The sequence below is a fragment of the Coptis chinensis genome, chromosome 4, assembly GCF_015680905.1.
Source record: "Coptis chinensis isolate HL-2020 chromosome 4, ASM1568090v1, whole genome shotgun sequence".
In the NCBI taxonomy this organism is placed as follows: domain Eukaryota; kingdom Viridiplantae; phylum Streptophyta; class Magnoliopsida; order Ranunculales; family Ranunculaceae; genus Coptis; species Coptis chinensis.
In genome coordinates, this window is record NC_141459.1 from 24,341,691 (window position 1) to 24,348,014 (window position 6,324).

At 42.6% G+C, this 6,324-nt stretch overlaps 1 long non-coding RNA gene across 1 annotated transcript; it reads right to left on the minus strand.

Annotated features, from left to right (window-relative positions):
• Positions 1 to 662: 662 nt before the first annotated feature.
• LOC147502812 (uncharacterized) lies at positions 663 to 1,328 on the minus strand. The gene is made up of 2 exons (XR_015220063.1): positions 1,125 to 1,328; positions 663 to 1,043 (listed from the first exon to the last, which is right to left on the minus strand). It is a non-coding gene; the product is annotated as an uncharacterized LOC147502812 (long non-coding RNA).
• Positions 1,329 to 6,324: the final 4,996 nt, after the last annotated feature.

Consider the following 6,324-nt stretch of genomic DNA (forward strand, 5'->3'; position numbering starts at 1 on the left):
GAGAAAGCTTTGGAAGAAGAAAGACTTGAGTCTTCTCTTCATTTGTTTATGCCCAAACTCTTTGGTAGTTGTCTATACCATTGAAAGTTGTAGAGTTGAGAGAATATTGTTGTGAAGAGAGAAAAAGAGAGATTTGTGAGTTTCTTTTTGGGAAACTTTGGGGATTCTTTGGAATCAAGGTGAGAGCTTATTGTATTATTTTGAATATTCTCTATATTAGAAATTTCTTTATTTGGCTGTGGATTAGGCGCAAGCTAAACCACGTAAATCTTTGTCTCTCTTCTCGTAGTTGTTTGTTTGAATTGGTGAGTAGTTTATATTGTTTAGGAGTTATTTAGTTGATTTTATATACCGTAATTGTGGATTGTTGCTTTTACCGCGTTTGATAAAGGTTATTCGTTTCCATTGCATTAGATTGGTGTGCTCCATATTTTTTTGGGCACAACATCCCTATCATTCTAGGTGAGTGTAAAGTATGCACCACCTTATAACAACACTAGGAAGGAAATGGTTTACATCTGGCACAGAAGTAAAATAAACTAATAAGATGGTTTATGGAAATTTATACACAATTATCAAAGGATGGAGGTCACAAGAGTAGGGGGAAATTTTAACGTATAAGTACTTGGCCCAAGTGTGAAATGGTCACAACACTAAAAATGTTGAAAGTGTAAGGTGGTCATCAGCATGGAAACTCTACATTTATAAACACGCACTTCTCTTCTTACAAACAACATTCAATCCCATATATCCCCCAAAAAATTAGCAATTTACAAAACATACATAAACAAGAGTTATTTCTTTACCTTTTTGCCTATTAACCCACAACATCTTAAGAAAGGTCACTTTTTCAAGTAAAATTGGAAACATCGACCCACCGATGGAAGCAGCGGTCAACAAACCAGGATTGTGTTGCTTTTGTGTCTTTCTCTTCTCAATAATTTGTGGAATCACCAAAGAAGTACCTCGGTACAAAAGAATCTAGAAGAATGTAAACATATGTTGTTTACATTTTATTATCTCTGAGTTGAAATACTTAATATCTACAAAATCAAACCATTCAAACACAACCATCAGATAAAAAAAAACAAACAAACAAAAAATTTGTATAAAAAATTTCTTACCATCAGGAGAAACTCCAAGTGGGTCTTTGGAATCAGCAAATAAAATTAGGAAAAATAGTGGTAATAATAAAAGATGGAGAAGAAGGTGGGCTTTCATCATTTTTTTCCAGAAGAATGAAATCTAGACAACCAAATTTTTTAAAGTGGAATCCAAAAGTGAATTTTTGGGTTATGTCTGTCAGGGAGACTATGAGTCACGTGAGAGGTGTGTCTATATTGGAATTTTGATTTTGTAAAAACATTTCTTATATAAAACACGAAAAAGCTAAATATCGATGGACTTCGATATTATTGAAATTTTAGAATACTTAGGACGCGCACTGTCTGAAAAAACAAAAATGGAAATTAATTGCAAATCTTTGCAACACCAGCAAGGAAAATATAAATTGTTCACCATCAACTTTAATTTGGTATCAACCTTGAGGCCATTTTGTGCAGCCTTGAAAACATATGCCCTACCCTTAATGCCTGTAAAGGCTATATTTCGTCTAACCTTACAGGTGTGGGTAATTTGGAGGAGATAGACTGGTTGATTAGGTTTGACCGAGTTCGTATGGACGAACTGCCTACGTATCAAGTTCTCTCTCTTGGGGGAGAACTTGAATCAGGTCAGACATAGTTCCTCATCCTCTTTATATAGGCAAGGAGCCCGCGCCTCGTGGTTTCTTGCTTCAAGTCAGATCCAGGTCTTCAAGTCACTTATGAGCCATGATAGCGAGTTATGAAGAATCAATGAGTTGTGAGCCTGAAGCTTCGGTCTTGATGGTTGTAATAAAGACATGTATTACCAGCTGTTATGGAGCGAGAGGAGCGAGCGCTATGGAGGTCGCTTCGGGGTGAGATCGTCTACTTGACTTGAGTCACTTTGAAGCGAGCTCATAGGTCGAGTACGTGAGATTGGTTGGTGGTGATACCACTCTGGGTGCGAGTTGAATAAGTTACTTGCCTGAGTGGAGTCACTATGAAGCGAGCTCTGAGGACGAGGATACTAGGTTGGTTGGTAATTCTGTATATGTTGGACACGTGTGTGATATTCATTGGATGTGAATATTATTCCCTCACATAGCCCCAATTAGTTTCTTTTCTCTGCCATTTTTGCTTTGCGATTTTTTTCTTTGCTAGTTTTTCTGTTGGTTTGTGAGGTCTTTGGTGGTTGTCACTTGTTGGTGTTAACTTGTGAAAGGAGAGGAAGTATGTCTAACTCAGATGATACTCGATCTGATAAGATTCGAGAGGTTTCATTGAGTGAGAAAGTTAAAGAGGTTGATTCTGAGTCTGTGGTCGCGATGGTGAGCAGCTCTGGATGTTGTGAAGGTTCCTCTACTAGTGGGTTGCCCCCTAGAAATATAGATAAGCGTGCTCTGGAAAGTTTTGGTGAATTGAAGGACGCTTGTGGTATAGATGTTAGCAACCTGGAGATACATGAAGTAGGAGATGACGCTGACGCTTTAAGTAATGCGTACATCCGACGGGGATATGGAGTGGTAGTTTGTGAGGGGCAATTGCGAGCTGGTATGAGAATACCGTTCTCACTACTTGTTTGTAATTTTTTAAACTTCTGTATCAAGTCGCCTTGCCAGTTCGTTGGCAATACTTGGCGTTTGTTGATGGTATTTGACCTGTTGAATGAGAGGTTGGGGTATCATGTTGAGGTTGCTGATATTATTTAGCACTTCGCTGTGAAGCGATCTCGTGCTAATAATTTTAGTTTGCAGACGCTGACGAGGAAGTCGAGCGTTCTGGACGGTATGAGCAACGAGCATTAGGATAGAAGGTTGTTGTTGTTAATTGGAAATTACTGTGCTAGTGGGTTTTGCAATTCATACTAGGGTTTGCAATTTTTCTGGTATGTTTTTGTGTCCTTTGTTGTATACTGAGCAGTACTTATTTGTTTTGAACTGACCTTGGAACTGGTTATTTTGCAGAGGTCGTTGTTGCCAGTCGTACTGAACGTGGCGTGATCGAGAGATTCGCTAAGCTTAGCCGAGCTAAGAAGCAAGAGAAACTTCATGAGGTAGTTGCTTTCTTTGTGGAAAGGGGAGGTCGTGGGATAAGGCTCAAGTGGAGGAGTCAAAAGAAAAGAGCTTGTGGTCAGGTCGATAGTGAATCTTCTAGCGAGTTCGTCATGAATAGGGAAGATAGTGGCGTTTTGACCAGGGAGCAAAGGAATAAGAGCTGGAGTGGGCCGCTAAGGCCTTTGGGAGGTGTTGGGCCTTCTGGGGGTGATGGTGGGATGCCCAGGCTTAGTGGTGAGAAGGGTCACCATTCTGGTTCTGATCCTACTCCCCGGGAGCAAACCAAGAGGCGGGCGCCTGCTCTGGTGGATGTAGATGAATTGAGAGTTGTAGCTCGTGAACCTAGAAGTTTGTTAAAAAGAAAGGCTGTTGCTGATGACGATATGGCGGCTAAGGTAGCTCGTTTGGAGAACATAATGGGAGTGGAGTCTGGTCACCGTTCTGTAGGAAAGAAAGCTGGTCGTTCAGAAGGTGGTTCGAACTCTCTAGTGAGGTCATTCCAGAGGGTCAATCTGGGAGATGATGACCTAAACTCACTTGAGAAGGATAAGGGTATTGCTGCTGTGATTGTTATTCCTCCTGCTATAATAGAGAAGTTTTCTGGTAAGGGTAGTGCAAAGGCTGGCCCTGGCAAGGGTAAGGGTGCCGCTCTTGAGACGGGTGTCACCTATGTTCACCCCGATACTGGAGAAACCCAGTACGTGATGAGGTCTGACTGTAGCTTTCAGTCGGCTCCAATTGTGAGTTACTTGCTAGATAGCATCGTTTTCGATGGAGATCGTCGGAACTTGGATGCTATGGGCGACCTTGCTGTGAAAGTGAGGGCCATGGATCTGGGATATTACTTGGTATGTGCTTGTATAACTTGGCCTTTTGCTGTGTGTTGCGTAGGATGATTTATTGGTTTGAGGACGTATTGCTGTTTTGTAGGTACTGTCTAGTTATCAAAAGTTGAAAGAGCTGGCCATGATTGTTGATGCTGAAAAGGGTGAGCGAGAGAAGATGAAGGAAGAACTAGAGAATGTGCGTTATGTTCAAGTTTCTCTTCAAACAAATTATGACGAACTGAATAAGTAGCACGTTCAAATCGCTCTAGAGAAAATGGTCATGGCAGGGGCCCTGGAGGAGGCAAATGATGAGTGGCAGCACTGCATTAATGCGTGGAGAAGGCGGAGAAGGCGACCAAAGCTGACCAAGGGCGGACGCTTATGTGACTTTGTTCGGAAAGGCGACCGAGCTGGCCAAGGAATACAACGATCTGGAGCAGAAGTACCTTGCCTTACATGAGGAACCAGAATGTGGGGCTCTAGGTGCAACAGTGTTAGACGCACCAGGAGATGCTAGTACCGTTCCTCCTGTACTTGAAGGTCCTATTTTTGTGGCTGATGTTGTCTCGTACCCCGTCCTAGATGGAGCTGCTATGGAGGACATGCTGGAGCCCTTAGCCACTGAGAATTTGTCGACTGTTTCTTGAATCTTGTCAGCTGTGAGCGAATGTTTTCTTGTTTGTCTTTACTTGTGACTGTTGTTGTGATACAATAGAGTTGGTTTCCTAGGCTTGCTTGAGCAGTTCGCCTTTATTTATTGTTGTATGGCCTATGGCTTGATACATTAAGAGCTGATAACCTGGGCTTGCCAAGGCAGTTAACCTTTATTACCTGCTTTATTTCAAAATGAACTGGCTTCCACCTGAGTGACAATTCGGTAATTATAGAGAACTGGTTTCCTGAGTCTATTCAGGCAGTTCGCTCTTTTACATTTATGAAATGCATGTTTATTTTTCTTGCTCTTTTTCTTGATGTCTTGAATGTATTTTGCCTGATATTGTTGTACTTGTATAGCGTTGTGTGTTCCAATTGGTAAGGAGTGTCCAGGCTATGTAGCCTTTGAGCTTGATCGAGCGTCATGCTTTCGGAGAGCGTTCTTCGCTCAATTACTTCTAGCGCTGTAAGCTTCAACCAGTTGGGGGGGGGGGGTGCTAAGGCTATGTAGCCTGTGAGTTCGAGTGAGCGTCCTTCACTGGGTCGGTCCTAACATTGTAGGTTCCCATTAGTAAAGATCGTTAAAGCTGTACAGCCTGTGGGCTCTAGTGAGCATCCTGACTGTAGAGAGCGTCCTCCTAAGAGAGGACATTAGCACGTGTTTGTACGTGTGAAGAGGCGAATCGCTTGTGAGCAGAAATAGTAACCGCCTTGTGTTGTGGAATTTGAAAAGGTGGCGGGTTATGTGGGACGCTGGTTAGGGTTTTGATGTATTAATGGTATTTCTTGGGAAGTGAAACGGTTTACCCTAAAAGACTTTTTGTGAGGGGTTTAGGGGTAAAGGCTTGCCACTTTTCTCAAGCTATTTGTCATAGTTCTTGCCAAAGCTCTTGCCAAAGTTGTAGAGTGCTTCAGGTTAGTTTTCGACCTCTTTTCATTGCTCTTTTTTGTGATATGTAAACTTTGTGTGTTTCTTTTGCTGAAAGTTGTGTTTGTCGATGGGAGGGGTGAGAGAGGCCTCTCCACTTGTTTTGGAAGAGATTGAGTTTGCTCCACGCCTTTCGCGTGATCTGGGTAAACGGACGGTGGTCGTTTCTGACACGAGGGCCAAGAAGCATTCTAAAACTGTGGGTCTCTCTACTTCTGGTTCGCGCAAGCGAACTGGAGGAGTAATGTTCAAGTGCCTGAACTCTAGTGGTGTGGTCGACTTGGGCAGTCATGATCGTGCTGTGGTGGGTAAGGAAAAAAGCTATTATTGGAGAAAGCTCTGAGGCTGGGGCGTTGGGGAGGCGAGGTGGCGATCTGGGATGCGACTTCGTCTATACTAGGAAGACGGGGAGAAAGCGTGTAGTGAAACGAACTGACTGCAGCTTCGGGTCGGCACCCATAGCTAATTGTCTCCTAGAAGGGATTATCTTATAAGGTGACAAGGAAGAGCTGGACGGCCAAGATTTGGACAAGACTTTGGAGACCATGGATATGGCATGCTGTTTGGTAAGCTTTTAACATTCTCTAGTCTTTTCTCTCTTATCAGTGAAAATAACATCGTTATTCCATTTGTAGTTTCTTGCTGGGTATCATAAACTGAAGCACACGACCCAAATTATGGAAGGTGTGGAAAATGACGTGAGAAAGATAAAGCAGGACCTGTTGAGCTTGCATCTCGCTCGAGATGCTGAGAGGAAGGAACTAGTTGAATTGAGG